We start from the raw sequence: 21,575 nt of genomic DNA, 5'->3' as shown, positions 1-21,575 counted from the left end.
GCATATAGTTATTTTGTAGAAGGTTTTTATTCTTTAAACTTTTTGTATCTTCAGTTGTTAGTTTGGAGTATTTGGTTTGGTTGTTTTATAGTGGATTTTAACGTTTTTGTTCCCTGCCTACATGAATGAGTTTTGGGAGAAGAAAAAGGGCTACAGTATTAATGTTTGGTACATTTTAAGTTAAGAAACCAGTCAGGACGTGGGGGAGATAGAGAAAGGAGAAATGGGAAGAAAGAAAAGGGGGAAAGGTGGGTTGTTTTTGTTTTTGTAGAACATAATTAAGTTTTGCAAAAGGAAGTAGAAAAACAAAAAGCAGCAATGTTAGGTGCATTTCGTCTCAGGATTGGTTGGTTGGTTGTTTTTGTTTTACGGCATATCAACCCTTTTCGGGTTATTTAATGCCGAATCCAAAGATTTTGAAGAAAAAATTTTTTTAATAGAATATATTTGTTGTTCTCACGTTGGTTTCTATTTAACCCATAGTTGGGACCCTAACAGGTACTACCACTCCGGGTCAGAGTGGACCTGGGAGCAATGGTAATTAAAGGGTGGCTCCACACTCCCCAAAGCCCACAAGCTGGGGCCTCACCACTGGATATAGTTTAAGGTCATATCCAGGACCTCCATTGAGGGACTTTTACCCTCTGCAGGGGGGCAGTCGGCATATTCTAATGCCCCACCGACAGGGCCTCGTCTCAGGAAGCCAATATCTTCAGGCAGCCTGATCTGGTAGCACCAGTCCTGCGATTTAAGTCATGTTATACAGTGCTTTATCCAGTGGGATGAACACTCCATATGACTACACCCACACAACAGATTCGTCCTAACCTCTATAACGAGCAAGTGTGGTGCTTTTAGCAAATTGTCGGATCTGTTGTGTAGAGTTTGGCCAAATTTCACATTGCAGTTCCAGCTGATTATGGATCCGTTTTTGTACAGCAGATGGATAAGAGAGGACTGGACAAGGGACAAACATCCACCATCGTCTATTATATAAAGACCAGGTGTCTGTGTGCATATGCATTTGTATGTCCAGGTAAAACTAAAAAACTACAAACACCCACAAAGTTGGTATATTTTTGATCGACGTTGCCTTGGAGGAATAATATCTAAAATTTAGAAAAAAATTATTCACATTCTTTGATGACTAACTGGGCTGGGTTTCGTTAGGGGGAGGGGAGAGATAATTTTTTTTTTAATGTTATCTATCCACTAGAACCCCGAGATACGGCATTAAAAATTAGCAACAAAATACAATACAGTATATAATACACATATAATCAAATAACATTACGAATAAAACCGTAAGGTGGGGCAAATACCGTAACTAGGGGCCGGAAAAGCATTGTATTCCACATCGTAACCTGAAAAAAAGACATATCCTCGGGCCACCGTCTACCAAGGTTTTACTGTACTCCTATAAACTTTTTTTTTTTTTTTGTGTATTGATATTCATTAAAATCCTTTTTTTTTATTTAAAAAGAAAATACAACTTTGTTATATATGGGTCGTGGAATTGCATTCATCTACAAAAAATCTAGCTAATTTGCATATTCTTTTAAACATTCATTTTAATTAATTCCCTATTAGTTTTTTTTGTATTGTTTTGTTAACTATGACATGTAATTATATTCATGCAGATATTCTACATGATTTATACTTGTGTAATATTTGTGTGAAAGGTTACAGTAAACAAACTTCTTTCTATATATATATATATATATATATATATATATATATATAACTACTTCATTTACTCACATAAACCTAATATACGAAAGTATAGATTCATGCGTAAACTTTAAGTATTTACTTCAAAAGTGCTCAATACGTAGGTGGAGCTAGTTATGAATATACATAAACGATCACACATATATATATATATATATATATATATATATATATGCATGTGTGTGTGTACACATAGGTATATTTATATATATATAAAAAAAAAAAGGAAGGAAAACGTCTACCTTAAACCACTAACCTAGTTCTAAAACAGATCCTTTGTTCGATAAAATGCATGCTCATTGGCTGATAGGAAGAGGCGCAGTGGATACTAGAAAGCTGATTGGCTAACTAGAAATCCTCAACATATATAAAAACAAGAAGCAACCACAGAATTCGCGCATAAGCCTGACGAATCCTATAGTGGATGAAATGCAGAATTCAATGTAGCTTAATCGCCATATATATATATATATATTTGTTTAAAAAATTTTGCCTACCAAACTTCTGTCAGTTTTTGGTTTACAGACATGAAACTTAATATATAGGATATTCAAACCCATACAAAACTTTATATTTGAATTTTAGCTGGGGAAAATTGGTGCAAAAGTGTGAAAATTTAAAAAAATGGAATTTACCAGGTGATGGTCGAATGACAGCATTACGGATATGCATGTGTAACGTAATAGCTATTGGTTCAGGTTTCAATTTTTAGCCCTGCAGCAAACATGTCTTTATAACTCGGGCATTAACGTCAAAGGAAAAAGTAAATTGTAAACTAAACGTTTTGGTTTCGATCTTAGTGGTGACACACAAGTCATTTTTTTTTTTTTTAACTTTTTAAATCATTACTATGTATTGGGTCCAATAGAGTAAATACAAAATCTGCATTAATCAAAATATATTTAATAACCAGGCAATGCCGGGTGACCTGTTTGTTATGTATTAATTTTAAAAGAAAATGTCAACTAATTCTACAAGGAATCTATTATATAAAATATTATCTTGTCTTGGAATTGGCAGTAGACTTGAAGAGCTATAAAAAGTTCTAATCAATTAAATAGTCCTTTGCTTCCGTTCAGGGGGGGGGGTCTTCGCTTACATGCTCCTATGCCTGTCACTTTTGGATTTTACTTTCAATTTCTGCCATTTGAAAAATTGAAGCAGTTCGTTTCAAAGTCCACCAAAATATAACAGTTCTGATATTAATCTGTTTTACTTTTATTTATAAGTAGCATGGCTACCGGGAGTCATACATAATTTATTTTTTTATCAAATACTAGCATAATCTCAATTCATCGTTAGTGTAACCTTAAATCCAGGCAAGATGAAGACCACTAAACTAACTAAATCTAACAACCAGACATTTACATCTGTAACAGAGCCTGTCGATACAGGATAGGCTTGCACAGTGACAGCAGACACTACAAATTTGGCAACGGACTAATCTGGGGCACAGAATTCCATTGTCTCTTGATAACAACACCGAAAAAAAAGAAAAAAAAAGTCTTTGTGTGCTTATTTGGAGGAAGGTGGGCAGCAAAAATTCTAATCGATTAAATCGGCCTTTGTTTCTGTTCGAGGGTCTTTGCCTGTCACTTTTGGAGATTTCATCCCTTGTCATTTTACTTCTGATTTCTGCCATTTGAAAAAGCAGTTGGTTTCAAAGTCTACCAAATATAACAGCCTCTGATATTGTCATATTAACATTGTTACTTTGTTTAAAATCTTAGCAATTTCCCATTCAGCCTCTGATATTAATTTGTTTTACTTTTTTCCAGATCCATCGAATCATGGATCTCTTATTGTCCCGCGGCAACGCGAGAGACAACCAAACATTTGCTGCCATAACGTGACGCTCTTGACAAAGTCACTATACAACTTAGCTCTGATCTAGGGGGAGACAACTGTTGTTGATACCAGAGACTAATGTGTTGGGTTTAGAGTTAATGAAATGTAAAAAAAAAAAAAATGAGTGGCCTCTGGGCCTTTATCAAGGCTCGGAGGTCACTCGATAAGCGTTAATGAGTATACAGTAGTCATTGAGATATAGTAATCGTTAATAGTAGAAATTTGGTATAATTAGATTATTTAAAGGGTTCAAGAACTTGTTTACATTAAACTTGAAGACTGCCATATTGTAGCTAGCTGGAAAGCAGGCTAGTGGGAAGTTCTAGGAAAGAAGCTTTATTCATGGAATCTAGGTTTAGGCACCGATAGAGAGTAGGGGAAATTATTGATCATGGTGTCAACTAGATGAGTGTTTTTTTGTGAAAGTTTGACAGATTGGAGCTCAGACGAGCACTTGCTATGAAAACAATGATAGAGCAGAGACAGGCTTGCAATGTCTTTTCTGTGAGAAAGACGCTGCAAGCAAGAGAAAAGTGCATGACCTACTAGGTTATGAAGTTAGTTTTGAACTATCATGGTAGGATAGAAGGCTTCGAGCAGTTCCTGCCTAGATTTGGAAACATTACACATGTTGCAAAAACAAACAAAAAAAAAATATTAAAAAGAAACGTCTATTTGCTTTCGGTTTTGAATTCAACACTTTCATAGTCTAAAAAAGGCAAATTACTCTGTCGACAAATATCAGATTTCAATAGATTTTTTTTTTTTTACTTTTATTCATCTGAAACATGGCATATTACCATTGAGACACAATGGACTACTGCAGTTAGCGGCCAGATTTATAGGGTGCACCTTAAGTGGAGGGTTGGGCAGCAAGAATTTAGTTCACATTATATATAAATTTCTACATATTGGTACAGCCAGGGGAAACAAAGAGAATTCCAAAGGCAAGCAGTTTGAGGAAAAAAAGCTTTTAGAGTAGAAAGTTTTCCAGCATCTACAGTGGTTGGTTGGTTGTGTTTAAGGGTCTATCAACCTCTGAACGATGATTTAAGGCCAGAAACTTTAAAAACCTATTTGATGTTAAAAAATAGTTTATAGGGGATTCTATTTAGAACAATATTTTCTCTTCATCCTATTGTCATTGTTTACAAAAGAAAAATTTCACTTTCTGGACATTTTTCTTTTCAAAACTAAAATGTCACTTTCTGAACATTTTTCTTTTCAAAACTAAAATGTCGTCACTTTCTGGACATTTTTCTTTTCAAAACTAAAATGTCGTCACTTTCTGGACATTTTTCTTTTCAAAACTAAAATGTCGTCACTTTCTGGACATTTTTCTTTTCAATAGTAAAATGTCGTCACTTTCTGGACATTTTTCTTTTCAATAGTAAAATGTCGTCACTTTCTGGAAATTTTTCTTTTCAATAGTAAAATGTCGTCACTTTCTGGACATTTTTCTTTTCAATAGTAAAATGTCGTCACTTTCTGGACATTTTTCTTTTCAATAGTAAAATGTCGTCACTTTCTGGACATTTTTCTTTTCAATAGTAAAATGTCGTCACTTTCTGGAAATTTTTCTTTTCAATAGTAAAATGTCGTCACTTTCTGGACATTTTTCTTTTCAATAGTAAAATGTTGTCACTTTCTGGACATTTTTCGTTTCAAAACTAAAATGCTGTCACTTTCTGGACATTTTTCTTTTCAAAAGTGAAATGCTGTCACTTTCTGGACATTTTTCGTTTCAAAAGTGAAATGTCACTTTCTGGACATTTTTCGTTTCAAAAGTGAAATGTCGTCACTTTCTGGACATTTTTCTTTTCAATAGTAAAATGTCGTCACTTTCTGGAAATTTTTCTTTTCAAAACTAAAATGTCACTTTCTGAACATTTTTCTTTTCAAAACTAAAATGTCGTCACTTTCTGGACATTTTTCTTTTCAAAACTAAAATGTCGTCACTTTCTGGACATTTTTCTTTTCAAAACTAAAATGTCGTCACTTTCTGGACATTTTTCTTTTCAATAGTAAAATGTCGTCACTTTCTGGACATTTTTCTTTTCAATAGTAAAATGTCGTCACTTTCTGGACATTTTTCTTTTCAATAGTAAAATGTCGTCACTTTCTGGAAATTTTTCTTTTCAATAGTAAAATGTCGTCACTTTCTGGACATTTTTCTTTTCAATAGTAAAATGTTGTCACTTTCTGGACATTTTTCGTTTCAAAACTAAAATGCTGTCACTTTCTGGACATTTTTCTTTTCAAAAGTGAAATGCTGTCACTTTCTGGACATTTTTCGTTTCAAAAGTGAAATGTCACTTTCTGGAAAATTTACTATTCTGAGAGTAAAATGTTGTCACTTGCTTGAAAATGTTTTCGAAAATTACACGTCATTACCAAATAATCTATAGTGAAGGTTGGGGATTTTACTGCTAGTCATCAGTGCAATTAGGTTAACGTTCAGAGGATACAAGTGCATAAGTTCGTTGGAGCACATTCAGAGTAGACTGTGTGGGATCTATTAAAGATTCCTAACGGGAACAATTTGTGATTGGTGCAATAATATGCCATATAGGGGTGGTTTTGCAGCAATATAGGATACTGGCAGGTGTGAGATGTTTTCTAGTTCTGTAGACAAAACCCATCTTCTTTGCAACAGATTTGGCAGTATCTTCTATGTATTTATTCCAATTCATGTTACCTTTGAAGGTTAGGTTTAAGAGTTTGAATTATGGACAATCAGGTAGGATGCTACCTGCCATGGCAATCAGTGGTTAGTAAGGTTTCTTATAATTGTTAAAAAGGAAAGAAAGAAGTTTTGTCTTAGTAGCATTAAATGTAACCATCTATTTATGAAACTAGCATTAATCTTAGGCGGATTTAACCAGCTTACTTGAGGAGTATGAAATTCACAAGCAGTTCCCAGTCGCATGTATATCCTCGTTAGGGGAGATGACGTTGGGTTTTTGCCATTCTTGCAGGGAGGTGTTAACGTCCTTTTACATACGGCACCTGGTATTCCCAAATTGGTCACCCATCTGGTACTGACCAGGATCAATATTGCTCAACTTCGGTGATCTGAGACTCAGTGTATCAACGTAATTATGGTGTATATGTCATCCATTTAAAACACCATTCTATTACAGACTGGAGGCAATTTTCTAAGGATTCAACCATTGACTGAGATGATTTATTCATACGTCTAGAATAGAGCATTGTCATCAGTATTTTATTTTTCAGCGAATTTTAATGTTTTTAGGGTTTTTTTTTTTAATTCTTTTCTTTTTAAATAAATCCATGTACCTCTTGAAAAAGCTTCTTTTGTTGGACCACCATTTTTATTTGTTTTTATATACTTTTATAAGCATAACTTTTTACTAGTTTAAAATCAATAAAAAGGATTAAAAGAACATTTTTAAGCAAATTATTTTATTTGAAATTCAAATTTTTTTTAAAGTGTAATTTAAAAATTTAATTAAAAAATTTAATACATTAAAATGCTACAATTGAAAGAATTAAAAAATAAAACAAATTCATAAAATACAAAATTTGCACAGAACAATCAAACTATTATTTCCATGGTAGTTGCTCGACTGAGCTCCAATCTCTGCTTCCCACAAAACATTAGCAAAAACTAGTCTAGCTACAGCCACTGCAAAAAAAATATATTACAAGGAAAAACGAAATTCACACTCCCCCATACATAAAAGAATTTATAAAAAAAAAAAACTTACTCAGGAAAAATGAAATTTATACTCTCCCCATACACAAATTTAAAAGAAAAAGTATTTACAAAAAAAAAAAAAAAAAAAAAAAATTTAAACCTCTCCAAAACGAGCAAATAAATATTTACAGGACACCAATTTAAAAAAAAAAAAATGATAAAATTAAAATGACTTTAAAAAAAATTAAATTATTAATTTATGTATAAATTGAAAATTGTATGAAAACAAAAAGGGGGGGGGTTGTTTCACATTGAAGCGGCTGTGAAGTCACTTTTTTCCATATGAATAAAGAATTGTTATTCAACAGGATATAATAATGTGCCCCAGCCTAAATATAAAAAATTTAATTTAAACCATCCGCTACATCAGATGTGATGTCATTGTCTACGTCAGACACGTAAAGATCCAAGATTCAAGTATTGAATAAAAGGAAATTGATCCACTCCCAACTTTGTAGGATATGATCTAGACTAAAAGCACTTCAATCAGAATTGAACAGGTCTTATATATTTTATGCAAGTACTATACATTACTGCATCTGCTAGAGGTACCCAGATTTCGTCCATCTGTTTTACAGGAATTGGATAAATTCTGAGCTGTAATACTCCAGAAAGGACAGCACTATTAAGATATGGAAAATGTCCAAACTAGAAATCTTAGTGACTACCAATGTTTTCCACTGGTTTATCTATGGCAATCAAGATGCAATAACGTCAGGCATTTAAACAAAACTAGCAAGGAGATCGAACGTTGCCTGGGATTGAATGAGGATTAACGAATGTTTCACAATTCCAATACTTTTCTTGCCATCGAAATCAGGGGGGGGGGGAATCACCCAATCAAATCAATTGAGTACTTGCTCTAGTCGGGGACCCTTTGCAGTGCACCAGGAGGAAGCTTCACATGCCTCCCTGCAGTGACTTGGTCCACAATACATTGTAGTCTACATTGCACTGGAGAGAATGTACGATTGATTTTATAAAAATATTTTTCTATAATAGCTTGAAAGTTTAAAATATAAAAGTCAAGCATAAGAGTTCAATTGTGCTCTAAATAGAAAAATTCATTTTGAATGCACCCCTGTCTTATTAAAGAACCTACTGTTGATTTTATATGCTGGGTCCTTTTGCTTGTTCAGGGATATAATTTATCAATTGTATCTGTGATCTTAAGCTGTGTAAAGGTGTTAATTTTGGTGAAAATCAGACTGTTCTTTCTTTAATCAGATTTTTTTTTTATTATTGATTTTCGATACTTATCAGAGGCATTCTGATACAAAACTTACCTAAGAACACTCCCAGACATAAAATACACTAAATTTAAAAAAAAAAAAAAATCAGCCAAGTCGTTTTGGAGTCCATAAAGAATGAAGTGCCTTTTATATATAAGTAGAGATAATAAATATTAGCTTTCATATGACTTACAATCAGGCACTTTGATTTTTTTTTTTTAATACAAGAAACATACACACGTCTAAAAATGTACTCACCACTTGTAAAAGTGTAGGGGGAGCACACAAAAATTTGAACTAGATTATCTGCACATAAGCCCTTTAGAGGTGGACATCAAGGTGGTCGTGTAATGTAGTTGCTATATGAAAGAAACGAGAGGACGGGGGGGGGACAAATAAACTCTAGTTGAAAGCCATGTTTAGTTTTAGAACAGTTTCCGATGGTTAGATGTTCTATATAAGTCCTGGAGGTGACTGGTTCTCAGTAGACCGTTCCTGAGTTGGAAGCCACAGAGCAAAAGATTCTTCGCGTGTTGACACAAAGAAAACATATGCAAAGTTGCTACAGAAAACGTTTAATTTTTATGAAGCAATTCTGTTTTCTGATTGGTTGGTTGGTTGGTTAGTAGCAGAACGTGAATTAATTTGATTCGTCAGTTCCTAGCAGCATCGTTTATAAACAAAATCTTTCGACTGTGCGGGATCATACCCCCATTATAGTTAAAAAAATATCACAACAAACTCAACTCACTTTCTTTTTTAACAAAAGCCTTTATTTCTAACAATGCATTTTTTTCCTAAATATTTAAGCAGTTCATTTCTACTTCTCCGGCCACATGTCTTTTCGTCTCTTGCGTGACATTACCCACGTGTCTCAAACACGTGCTTCTCTCGTCACGTCTCGAACACCACTAAAACTAAAATCTAGGTCACACCCATAAGTTTATTTTTACACACACACACTCGCACAAAATATTTGTATCGTCCCATCATTGATTAGGACATTACTACATTTAGATTAGGTAGATATGTGATGCTATCAAGGCCCTCTCCCCTCAATTGTTAAGAATTTAGAAAAAATGAGGGCGGGGGCTATAACAAAAAAGAGGAAATAAGCTAATCACCAGAACAAGAGTATAGAAGTGAGGTGAGTAGAAAGAATGAGGAGGAAGTTGTTCACCAAGGCACACAAAGGAAAGCTTAAGATTGTTAATCAAGGTGTGGTAGGTGACTGGGACAAAAGATTGAACATAAAGTTTATATATTTAAGATTAGTTTACGGACAGTTTTAGAAGTGGCAGTGAATTTTGGAACAGTTTATGAAGTCTTGAGTTTACAACAGTTGAGGACAGTTTCCAGTTTGGGACAGATTCCCCAAGAAATGTCGGAGAGATTGGAGTTGAAGTTGGACAAGAGTAGATCAGGCCGAGAAGAAAATCGCTGGGAACCGACGCGACCAGATAGATAGTGACGGATAACATTTGGGATTCCTTTTCCTACGCTACGTGATAGTATCACAAGTACATTTTTTTTATAAATATTGTTTATTGTTTGAAACATTAAGATTGAATAAAAAATGAAATCTCGAGAGAGATAAAAGAGTATATTTAGAACAGATTTGTATACCCAAGATGTACCTCTTAAAGACCCGTGGCACAGTGGTTAGAGCACTTGAAAAAATTAATTTTTCTTTTTTTATTAACAAGGGATTCACCTTATCAAGGCTCAAAGACCACTTGAGGATAAAGGTTAATGGATGTACAGTGGTAGTTTAGTAATCATTAATGGTGTAGATTGGGTAGAATTTGGATTATTTAAGGGGACGGCTCAACAAGAACTTGTTTACATTGGACTTGAAGGCTTCCATATTGTAATCAGTTAGAAAGCAGGCCAATGGAACAGCATTTCACATGCGGGCAGTTCTAGAAAGGAAGCTATGTTCATGGTATCTGCGTTTGATTTTGGCACAGATAGAGAGTGGGGAAAATTGTTGATAATAGTTGTAGCTAGCTGAGTGGTTTTTTTTTGTTTTTGTCAACCAAAGCATATCGTCACTTGGACGTAAGGGGCTACTATTTGGGGCCATGTCTAGGAAAGATTAGCAAGATGTTGGTTTATGTTACATTTAAACTTCTTCATATCAGTACAGCCAGGGAAGCAGGCAGCAGGAAGAGAATTCCGAAGTCTAGCTGTTCGAGAGAAGAAACTATTAGAATAGAAAGCTTTCTGGCATTTAGGGACATCGACAGTGAAGGGATGAGATCTTATTGCTAAGCGGGTTTGTTGGGAGATATGTACGTCGAGGGGGGTACAAGTGAAACGAGTTCATCAGAACATTCCATCAAAATATTTGTAAAACAGGCACAGTGATGCAACATTGCGGCAATGGGACAGTGGCAAGGGGGGTACAGATTGGAGCTCAGACGAGCACTTGCCATAAAAATAATGATAGATGATGTACTTGCAATGTCTCTTTTGCAGGAAAGAGATTGCGGGGAAGAGAAGAAAAAAAACGATATTTTCCTAAAGGTTGAAGCTTCAATTATGACTAAAAAATGCAATTCCGAATTACTTAGGACCTCTATCCAGTCATAGCCGACGGAACGAGAGCGTGCTACCGCCCCCCCCCCCCCCCAAAGTAAATAAAGGGTTCGTTTCAAATTCCAGAGTTCGACAAGATTCATTTGAAGATGGTCGGAGGTTATATCAACTTAAACGTTGTGAAAATGACACTCAAGATGAAAGCCGTAGTTCAAAACTCCAAAGAATACAAATTAAAACAAGTTTTCTTAAAATAAAACATTAAAAACAGAACTGCTGATTATTCACGTCCAAAGTTCAGAAATAACAACAACAATGCGACCCTGAAAGGAAAGGGAGGAGAGGATGACGTTAAGTGTCAGAAATTAGAGCAGGGACTTCTAGAAAGAATTTCATCTAAGGCTTGTCCTTCATAACATAAACAAAAGGTAGGAAAGGGGGGGATGGGCTGGATTAGAAGGCTAAAGAAAGGAAGGGGTGGATGCGACCAACTTTTAATTTTAGTCAACACAGCAGATTTATTTGGAAAATTAGGCCAGAACAAACATTTTCAAGATAGTTAAAAACTAATATAATGTAGCTTGTGTATCTGTTTCAATATTTATATTTATGAAGACGTTGTGGTTCTTGTCCAGAATTCCACTTATATGATAAAACAAAAAGAAAAAAAATCTTATGAATACATAGCCGTGCCAAACGGAAAATATCATATTCCAAAAATCATAATTGATCAAGTAGTTTTGTCCGCCATTTTGAAAACAATCTATAAAAATGGGGAAGTGTAATGCCTTACAAATTCCCATTAATTGCTTAAAAATTATTTTCTTTATAAAAAAAAACTACCAATCAATTTACATGATTTTTGGAATATTATATTTCCTCATCATGAGTACGTACATCATACAGATTTTTTGTTTGTTTGTTTGTTTGTACGAGGGATTCTAGATGATATTGTGTGCATGTAAAAAAGTAAAATAAATAAAATAACTAACCTGTTAAGAAAAAAAAAAGTGAAGGATACATGGTCCCCCGTGAATGCACAGTGAACGAGGCACAAAAAAATGACTAAGTTCAGCATTTGCCCACCTCCTTTAACCCCAAATGTCCTCAGAGGACATCAAATACTGGTGAAAATGAACAAATAGTCAGTTTTAAGCCTTAACACCATGCTAAAAAAGAAATGACTAAGTCTATCATTCCCCCCCCACACACACACCCTTCCCATTTAGCCCCAAAAGTCCCCAAGGCCTTAACATATTTAAATTTAAGTTCAACACCATGGAAAACTGCTAAACACAGAAAATTTTGGACAAATATGGTAAAATAGTCCCAAAAATGGAGTGTTTTTTATTAGCCCTAAAGGAGCCTCTGAGGCACACCCAAGAGTTATCGCAAAATATAAGACAAACAAAATTATATAGAAATCAGTTAGTTACAACTTTTCAGAAAGTTTTATAAAAATCCAAGGCATCAATTTTTTTTTTAATAAGCACAAAAGTGTCAGTTTTAGCCATTTTAACACGAAAGGGACTCCTAACCGGAGTTCTCCTGGAAAATCCGTTCTGTTACTTTTTTACTCATATCATGTTTAATGTTTGTGCAAAATTTCAAAAAATTCCGTGTAGTTATTGAGAAAAGTGCGAACGGACAAGGGTGAATCTACAGATCCACTTTCTTTTTGTCAGGGGACCAGCAACTTGTAGCCATTGTCGGTTGAAGGACAAGTAGAATGTTTAAAACGGGTCTTTTTGTATTTTTTTTATTTATTTTATCTCCAATTTTAATATTTTTTCTTTTGCTTTTGTAGACTAAAGTTTAAAAGAGATAAGCTGACACAGATTTGGGTATATCGGGTGAGACTAGGTCAGGAGTTTTTTTCTTTTTCTTTAATAAAGGACTTAATATGAAAAGATATGTTCCGTTGGGAAGTTGGCAATTTTTTTCTTTTCTTTTTTTTATTTTACTTACTGTAACTCAACGTTCACCGTTGAATTGACTTTTGCAGGTTTTCAGGTATGCTGAAAACGAATACCACATCTAAATTTTGGGCAAACAAGTAGTTTTTTTTAGATATTAAAACCTTTATTATCTTATGCAATCTCTTCTGTTTCCACTGGCAGCCATGTTTTTTCCCAACTAAACAAGCATCAATGTGCATGAGTGTTACAAAAACATCACCTCCTCCCCGTGTTAAGAATGGCAACAGCCACTGAAATTTATGAATACATAGGAAAAAAAAATGTCTTAATATCCAGAAAACTACTTGTGTTCCCCAAATTTGAATGTGATATTCGTTTTCAGCATACCCAAAAACCTACAAAAAGTCGTCAATTTAAAGATGAGTGCTAAGTTGCAGTTAAAGTATACATTTACTGAAAGTTGAATAAAAAATCTGATTTCAAAAAAGATATTTCACTTTTTTTTAATGAACCGTAACAAGCCAGATATAGTCAGGCTGGAGAGAATCACCAGTAATTATGAGAGGATAGACAAATCAGAATAACTGACCATAGTCAAAGGCAACCTAAAGATTCCTTTTTGATTGGCGACTATAGCAAGATAATTGAGCCTTGGGTTTATTTTCTGCAGCCTTGTAACTCTTGCTGTCCTTTCGTCCTCACATTCCAGTAACGATGTTTCTGACAAAGGAGGAAGAATTGCTGTTTTCTGGATCAGAATCTTATTCCACCTAACACTTATCGTTGGCTGGTTTTTTATCTTATAGTATTGTATTTTTATCTGCTTATATCAAGTAGCTTCATGCCTTGTCTGGAGGAATTTCTGAGAAAAAAAAATATAACGATCGAGTAAAGAGACTTGCGAGGTCTCTTCTGAGAAACAGACTGTAAGGAACAGAAGAGATCCTTATCCACTAGATTGTAGATGGATATGTAAAAGGCCAAGGTTATAGGTAGGAGGGAAACAATCAGCAGGAAAAGAGTTCCACAAGTCTGAAGCTACTGAAATAGGAAGTAGGGCAGTGTGATTGCTATACTTGTATTGGCATTAAATTAAAACGATTTACAAATATTTAAAAAAAAAAAAAAAAAAAAAAAGGTGCCCAATATTGTAGTAGGGGTCTGAAGGGGTTAAGAGTGTGTTAATTTGGCTTGGTTTTTGCATAGGTTCTTGGCACATGATACTAGGGACATGCACAAACTCATCCAGACAAATACGGACTGAACAAAAGACAAGACATGTATACACACAACGCCTTCTAGTCTACCAAATTTAAACATTGCCACACACAATCATCACACGGCAACAGCTGAAATAAACATGTCTGCTCAACTTCTTAGCCAAAACAATTCGCTCCCCATCATATGTTCATGGACGCTTTGAGCTCATCACTAGCCTATCTTTTACTTGCCCTTTGAACCAAATTTATAAATAAATTTCAATTAATATCTGTATGAATTGTTTTATTTACTGACTAGCAGGGAGACCCAACGTTGTCCAGGATTAAATGAGGATCAACAAATGTTCCACCCTCTGTTACTTTTATTGTCATCAAAATCAGTGAAATCGACCCTTTTTTCAATCAAATCAATTGATTGCTTGCTCTAGTTAGCCCCCCCCTCACCCAGTGTGCTCTAGTTGGGGCTCCCCTCACCCACAGTGTACCGGGAGGAAGCTTCAAATGCCTGTAACTTAGTTCACAATACATTGTAGTCTACATTGCACTGTAGAGAACCTGTCAATATAAAATTATCTGTAAATAATGGCTTCACTTAAAATGCAAGTCAGATATCATGGTTCAATTGTGCTCTAAAAAGAAGCATACATTTGAACATGCCCTTGTCTTATAAAAGAATTTACAGTTGATTTTACAGGCTGGGCTTTTCTGCTTGTGCGGTGATAAAACTTATCAAATGTACTTGTGATATTAGGTTGGTTAAAAGTGTTAACTTTGGTCAAAATCGAACGTCCTTCTTTAATCGGATTTTTTTTTTTGATAATCTATATATATTTATCAGATGCATTCCTATACAAAATCTAGATAACACTCCCAGCCATATAAAGGCCCGGAGGCCACTCGAGGATAAGGGCTAATGAGTGTACAGTGGTCAAAGGAAACATGCTGTAGTAATCGTTAGTAGTGAAAATTGGATAAATTAGATTACTTAAAGGGATGGCTCATCAAGAATTTGTTCACATTGGACTTGAAGGCAACCATATTGTAGTCAGTTGGAAAGCAGAACAGTTTCTCAGGCATACAGTTCTAAGAGGCTTTGTTCATGGAATCTACATTTAGGTTTTTATGCTTCAGGTTGTTTATATCTTCAAATATTTATTCATGGTGTTTGGTTTGGTTGTTTTGTAGACAAAAATAATTTTTCTCTAGAAAGCCAAAAAAAAAAAAAAAAAAAAAAAAAAAAAAAAGCATCAGTGTTTAGTGCATTCAAGTCAAAAAGCGGATATCTTCAGACGATCTGATCTAGTAGCACCAGATTGCAGTTCTTGGTTTGTTTTGTTTTACAGCATATCAACCCTTTTCTGGTTATTTAATGCCAAATCCAGTTATTTTTTAAAATAGTATTCATGTTGCATCCAGTTATTCTGTAAAAGGTTTTTATTCTTCAAGCTCTTTGTATCTTCAATTGTAGTTTGTAGTGTTTGGTTTGGTTGTTTTATAGTAGATTTTATCATTTTTGTTCCCTGCCTTGCAGAACATGAATGAGTTTTACAATGGGAGAGGGAAAAGGGTTACATTATTAATGTTTAGTACATTTAAAGTTAGGAAACCAGTCAGGAAGTGGGGAAAATAGAAAGAAAGAAATGGGAAGGGGGAAACGTGGGTGATTGCTGTTTTTGTTTTTGCAGAACATAATTTGCAAATATTTTCAGACAGCTTGATTTGGTAGCACCAGGCAGTTCTTGTTGAAAATGAACAAACGATGCAGTTTTAGACCTTAACATATGTAAATTTGAGTTCTGCACCATGCTAAAAAAGAAATGACTAAGTCCATCTTTAGCCTCAAAAGTTCCCAAGACCTTAACATATTTAAATTTGAGTTCAGCACCATGGAAAACTGCTAAATAGACATACACAGAAAATTTTGGACAAATATGGTAAAATAGTCCCAAAAATGGAGTGTTTTTTATTAGCCTTAAAAAGCCCCTGGGGCACACCCAAGAGTTATCACGACGTATAGACAAACAAAATTATATAGAAATCAGTTAGTTACAACTTTTCAGAAAGTTTTATAAAAATCCAAGGCATCAATATTTTTTTTAATAAGCACGAAAGTGTCAATTTTAGCCATTTTAAACCGAAAGGCACCCCTAGGGGGGCAACCAGAGTTTTCCCAGAAAATCCGTTCTGTTATTTTTTTTTTTTTTATGTTTAATGTTTGCGCAAAAATTCCAAGGCGTAGTTATTGAGAAAAGTACGAACGGGTGAAAGGACAAAGGTGAATTTACAGATTCACCCTCCTTTTGTCGAGGGACCAAAAAAAAAAAAAAAAAACCACTTAAAATGAGAACAATAATCCAAAGCATCCAAATATTACAAGGTGCTATTGTTTTGATGGTTGCTTTATTCATAAGGGATTGCCATTTAAGAGTGCATTTCTTGTAAATCAACCGAAACAAAATTGGATGGAAAACCATTCAAAATTATTCCAACTTTTAACCGGTTGTTAGAGACCAGTACAATTTTTTTTTTTTTTTAGTTAAAGATTAAATCGCAGTTTAGTCGTCCAAACTATTCATAATGAAGTGAACATTTTTTTTCTTTTTAAGATGTCACTGCCTACTAAGATGAAAAGGCGTCCCAAGGATACGAGTTAATGAGATTGTCAGTTGTGAGGATTGGTCACTGTGGATGAAATGGTTAAAAATAAAAAAAAATATTAAAAAATAGAAAGAAAAGGAAAGGGGAAAAAAAAGATGAAAAGAAAAAAAAAGAAAATAAGAAACAAAGAAAAAAGAGAATAAAAAAGAAAAGGGGGGGAATAGAAAAAATAGGAAAAAAAAAGAAATTATTCAAGTCATCTACATCTCACTGAATCGAAAAAAGCATCTTGGCCTTTTGGCCAAGATCAAAGTGTAGTATCTGATCTTCAGATGCGGCACTTCCATTTCTCGTTCTCTTTCAGTGGGGGAGAAATCCTTCACGACTGAGACAATTTTTATTTTTGTACCTTTTCTCCACGTTAAAAAACAACCCTGGTGTCTAACTCTGTCCCGTGGGGAGGCATTGTAAATAAATCAATCACTGACACTAAAACAAAAACTAACCCAATGAACAGCATTTTCTTCTGTCAAAAACAACTCTCTAGAAAAGTGAGAATGAAGAGACTAAATGGGGAAAGCAAAAGTCATAAGGTTGCCGAAAATACATCTATGATGGATTTGAGTATTATTCTAAAACAACTTATTGCTACTTGAAGCAAAGTTTATATATATATATATATATATATATATATATATATATATATATATATATGTCTTTGAAGTTTTTAACCTTTAAAACTATACAAAAAATATTTTTTATCATTCGTTAGAAAACCATCTAGTCAGTAAGTTATTTAATCACCTGCAATCACTGTATCAACTCGTTCTCGAATTTACTATAGTACCAATAATTTATTTTTCAAGGGATCATCAGTTGTTTACCATGAAACACTGTTTCGTGGATTTAAAAACAAAACAGTATATTACATCATGGCTCCCCAGCAGTGTTGATCAAACACCACCACCCTTAATCTTTGGAAGAAGGACATGTTACAAACATTTGATCCAATTTCCTATTCTTAATTGCAGTTACTAACCTTTTCATACTATAAAAATGAATTTCTTAACTGTGTGATTCATCAATTTCCACATTTAAAATGGATATATTTTTTAATTTATCAGTCTTGTATTTATAAGATTACGGATTAATCCATTTAACTACTTATCACCCCCACTATGATTAGTATTCAGTATATTTACATTCTTATTTATTTAAAATTAGATATATAAAGGTTAAAAATATTTTTACATATATACATTTTTTATATATATACATAGCTTCTTTCTTAGAACTACACGCCTGTGGAACTCTGTTCCGTCTGCCTGCTTCCCACCGGACTACAACTTGGATGTCTTCAAGTCCAATGTTAACAAATTCCTAATGAACCGCCCCCTTAAGTAAACACTTCATCAAAACCCCACACTAACGTAATGTACTTGCAATAACCCTTATCCCTGAGTGGCTTCCGGGCCTTGATAAGTGGTGATCACTGTGTAAAAAAAAATATATATATATATATATATATATATACACACACACATACTGTGGAAATATATTTTCTTATAATATATACCAATCCTTATTTAAGAAGCTCAATGTAATTACAGAGCAATATAATGAATAAATGACAAAAGACTATATTCCAAAGTTCATTATGCTGACCATCTTATAACTTATTCCTTTAATTCAGTTGGTCAACTGAATTAAAGGAATAAATTATAAGATGGTCAACATCATGAACTTTGGAATATAGTCTTTTGTCATTTATTCACTAAAACTATGATTAAGTTAGTGGTAGAGTATTACTAAGCCCATAACCTGCTAAATTAATGGGGCCGTTTGAGTGCCGATCTATTCATTGTACAATTTTGTGGAAGTAAAACAAAATTTGACCATTAAATCAAGTGAAGGAAAAATATAAAACACGTTTGGAGTTGAAGATTATTGTTGGAACAGAAAAAAAAACATTCCCAAGTAAATATCAAAATCAGTAGTTACTGCAGATAAATCCCAACAATAAACTACAGCTACACCTCCCCCATCAATATATTATTACGCACAACTGCTGTCAATACATTTACATCACAACATGGTTATTTTCAAATCCAATGGCAACAAATATTTGTCATAAATCGTCATAAAAAACTAGCAAATTTTTCTCAGCATATATTTATTTGTTCAGGTTTTGTATTTGACTGTCTACAATAAGTATCGATAATCAAAAAAACCCAATGACAGAAGGAACAGGCGATTTTGACCAAAGTTAACACCTTATACAGCCTAACAACACAAGTGCCTTCAAGAAGTTTTATTACCACATAAGCATGGCATATAAATTAAACAGTAGGTTCTTTGATATGACAGGGGGCGCATTCGAAACGTATGTTTCTGTTTAGAGCACAACAGAACCTTGACTTTTGCATTTTCTGAATTTTTAAGATCAGGATTGGTTATCTATATATATAAAAGCGAAAATGTGTGTGTGTGTGTGTGTGTGTGTGTGTGTGTGTGTGTGCATTTTTTTCTGTATGTCTACCAAAGGCTTTTTTCGCCAGGCTTCTCGGTCAGGTCACTCCTTAAAACTTTTTATATACCAGCTAGATAATAATATCTACCAGTTATGACGGGGGGGGGGGATCGCGCTTATCTTTAATTTGCCCAACTTTAACGCGCTATTTTTAAGATTTTTTTTTTCTATCACTACGTCTTCGTTACGCTTATCAGTATTAAAAAAACGAATACTGAGGCAGGGGAAATAGAAACTGGCTTGCAGCGCCAAACTTAGTTTGACCTTAACAAGGTCAAACATCACGCAACTTAACTTTCTCGCACCTGTCAATTTCACTTTATAAACTTCAAATTAATACACTTTTCTTCCCTTTCGTTTCCACCTTCGCATCAAGGCTTTGGGTTCGAGCCTATCTTCCTACTAAAACATTTTTTTTTTCATTTACACCCCCAAAACACCTAGCCAACGTGTTTTTTTTTTTTGTTTTTTTTTAAAACATGGTTGTTTTGATCTACCCTCCCCTACACACACCTCCAAACACCCGGGCACCCTCTCTATATATATATAAAAGGTAAAACGCGTGTGAAAGTTATTGTAGGTCAAACAAAAGCTTTTTTTTTCACTGGGGTTCCGCTTAGAAGTGTTTATATACCCACTAGATAATAATATCTAAGATTTGCGAACGTGCGTTGCATCTAGCTTTATTTACAGCGACTTTTACAAAACTTTTTGCTATTTTGGCTTCTCACGTGTTGATTCGTTTTTTTTTTCGTATAAAAGTGAAACTAATTCAAAGCTAAGGCATTGTTCCCGGCAATCCCTCCGAGAACGTCCAGAAAGCAATTAGTTTTTGATCAATGGGGTGGAAACTCCTTATATCAGAGAATTGCTATTCAATTTGGACAATCCCCTTTTTATGGGGAGCTGGTTTCCCCTCCCACTCCGCTCCAACATCTTGGGAAAACAAACCCAAAAAAACTGTCCTGCAATAAAAGTTAACTGCGCTATTTCTATTTTACCTGATTAAATGCGTGCACCTGTCAATTCTGTTTTTGATACTTAAATAAATTCAAACGTTATTCAATTATTTTTTCTTGCTGGCCGAGCGGGTAACGTGTCAAGTTTTTTTTCACACTTTATTTTCTACCTTCGCCTCAAGGTTTCGGGTTCGATTCTACCCAACACACACCTATAAACACCCGGGAAACGATTTTTATTAACGCTTTTTCTTTTAAATATAATATTTAAACAGGGTTATTACTTCGCTTATTCTTTTGTTTTGATATACCCCCCCCCCCCCAGCCACAACATACACACCTCTCGTTCTGTCAGCCATGACTGGATAGAGGTAGATATTGGTTGGAGTACTTAAAAAAAAAAAAAAAAAAAAAAACAATGGTAAAAGTGATATTCTTCTGAAGGTTCAATTCTCAGTGTGGGCGACGAAAAATACAATTGCAAATTACTTAGAACCTCTCAGTGGACTTAACTTGGCGACTCCTTGGTGAGAAAAATAAAAAAATATACACAAAATGGAAACCAGATTCTTGAAACAGAAAAACAAAAACATGCTTTTGTAACATTGTCCGCAGACCAACACGCTGTGTCTAGTTTCAGTCGCAAAGGAGACCAAGACAAATAATAGGAGATAACTCCAACTTTTTGTAGCAGCAATATTTATTTCCTCATTAGTGCAGCCATGACGTCACCCATGTGAGCTAGGATGTTCTCCACACCTCTCATGAGATCGAACGTTATCTCGTTAGTGATCCACATCTCTCACATGATCTTGTCTTTTTTTTCTTTTTTTACTGGCGACGTCATTTCGAATGTGTTTACATCCGTGCAATGTTACAGATTTATTTACGTTGTTGCTTTTTTTTTTTTTTTTTTTAACGGCATATCAACCATCTATAGGTCATTTAACGCCAAATAAAGTTGTCAAATGGAATCCTATAGATATAATTATTTTATATTCTTAGAATAAATTACCATAAGAAAAGTTTGGTTAGTTCTGAATTAACTTTAGCTAACATTGTTCTTAGAAGGAATTTTCACAATGAAAGTGGGAACATTAATCCCAGAAAACATTACTCTTAGAATGTTTTGGTTATTTTTTTTTTTTTTTTTTTTTTTTTTTTTTAAATGAAAATCACTCCAGACAAGGCATGAAGCCATTTGATGTAAGGAGCTTAAAAAAAAAAAAAAAAAAAAAAAAACAATAATTAGAATGTTTTTGTTTGTTTTACCACA

The 21,575-nt window shown here is 34.2% G+C and overlaps 1 protein-coding gene and 1 pseudogene across 1 annotated transcript in view; one reads left to right on the top strand and one right to left on the bottom strand.

Moving 5' to 3' along the window:
• LOC145267081 (glycerol-3-phosphate acyltransferase 3-like) overlaps positions 1 to 21,575 on the bottom strand; it is an 88,513-nt gene that overhangs the window by 57,942 nt on the left and 8,996 nt on the right. The gene's annotated exons all lie outside the window — the stretch shown is intronic.
• Positions 17,092 to 17,224, top strand: LOC145267318 (U2 spliceosomal RNA; annotated as a pseudogene).

The sequence above is a fragment of the Euprymna scolopes genome, chromosome 42 (assembly GCF_053919585.1).
Source record: "Euprymna scolopes isolate OS-2025 chromosome 42, ASM5391958v1, whole genome shotgun sequence".
NCBI lineage: Eukaryota > Metazoa > Mollusca > Cephalopoda > Sepiida > Sepiolidae > Euprymna > Euprymna scolopes.
Note: the sequence above shows the minus strand (reverse complement) of the source record. Positions and strands in the feature narration are given on the sequence as shown.